We start from the raw sequence: 1,587 nt of genomic DNA on the forward strand, positions 1-1,587 counted from the left end.
TTAGGAATAAATGCAATTTAAATATAAAAATAGAGCTAAAAAAGCTGGCAGCATCTGGGAAAAAAAGGAATTAGATTTAACTGGTGCTCAAAGCTTCTCTGATACAAAATATTTGGTCACATATTCATAATTTGCTTGGCACTTCCAGCAAAGTGCAGATGCAGTAACAAAAGAAACTTTTTACAAGAGAAGAGAAAGACACAGAGGTCTGGAGTTTCTGTTGGAATAAGATTCTTCTGTTTTGGTTATATACAGTTCAGTTCATTTAGTATCTGATCTAGTGTCTGATGTAAGCCCAAGTTCTCTTCTTTGGCCTGGGCAAGTTTTTCTTCCAGGTCATCAGTTGTCTTTTCCAGTTTTGCAACCATTATCTCTGCAAATTCAGCAAGGGTCGTCTCTTTCAGTCTGTTGGACAGAAGTTTAATTTCTTCTTCATATTTATCCTCCTTTTCAGAATACTTTTCAAAAGCACCTTTCAGCGACTTCAGATTGCTAGGGACATTCTTGAGTTTTCTGAGTCACCACATTTTAGTTTAGACACCTCCGCATGCCCCTCTGCCTTCTCCAGCTCATCCTCCAGGATGACCAACTTACAAGCTACCTCCTCATATTTGTGGTCGGCCTCCTGTGCAATGTGCTTGGCCTCCTTGAGTTCAACTCCTAGATTTCCATCTTCACATCTTTCTTGGCCAGTTTTCTATCACCTTCATTCTTCCCTCGCTTTCATCAGCAGCCTTTTCTGCTTCCTCCAGTCATTCTGAGCCCTATCCAACTCCTCCTCAAGGAGCTGGATGTGTTGATTGAGTGCTGTTACATCTCCTTTGACTTTCTCCCGCCACTGGCACTAGCCATCCAGCTCCTGCTGCAGGCCCTGGGCAGGGTTCTCCGTCTCATCCGCCCGCTGCTGCAGTCTTATATTCAGGTCCTTAATCGATTTTTAGTTAATTTTGGTGTATGGTGTTAGACAACAGTCTAGTTTCATTCTTTTGTAGGTGGCTTTCCAGATTTCCCAGAATCATTTATTGAAGAGGCTTTTCTTTCTCCACTGTATGTTTTTGGCTTTTTTGTTGAAAATTATTTGCCCTCATAAATGGGGGTTTCCTTCTGGACTCTCAGTTCTGCTCCAGTGGTCCATGTATGTTTTTCTGCCAGTACCATGCCGTCTTGTTTATTGTTGCAGCGTCTGGATCTTGAGTTCACTGCCTCCAGGAAATTCAGACCTGCTACGGTGAGGAGGTTTGGGGTCACACCAGCCTCGCCCCAGCTCCAGAACTCAATTGTAACAATCATAATCCTTGATTAGAAGATAAGAGCAGTGACAGAGTAATCTGGGGGATCGTTTCATGAACTATATAAATGTCTAACCAATGTACTATATACATGAAACTAATAATAAAATGCTTTTAAAAAAAAAAGATAGTAAGAGCAGTTGATAAAATAAGCGTTAGAGCAATAAGAAAAAAGGATTTGGCCATAAAGTGAGGTTAGCTAACGTTTGGTAAGCTTCTGGTTCCCTAAGGTGTGACTGACTTTTTATGAAAGATATTGGATTTAATAAAAGTGTTAAGACTACAGACAGTGATGTCA

General features: G+C 40.8%; 1 pseudogene; it reads right to left on the reverse strand.

Moving 5' to 3' along the window:
* Positions 1-244: 244 nt before the first annotated feature.
* Positions 245-1,290, reverse strand: LOC102878040 (annotated as a pseudogene).
* Between the last annotated feature and the right edge of the window lie 297 nt (positions 1,291-1,587).

The sequence above is a fragment of the Pteropus alecto genome, unplaced genomic scaffold (assembly GCF_000325575.1).
Source record: "Pteropus alecto unplaced genomic scaffold, ASM32557v1 scaffold109, whole genome shotgun sequence".
Lineage (NCBI taxonomy): Eukaryota > Metazoa > Chordata > Mammalia > Chiroptera > Pteropodidae > Pteropus > Pteropus alecto.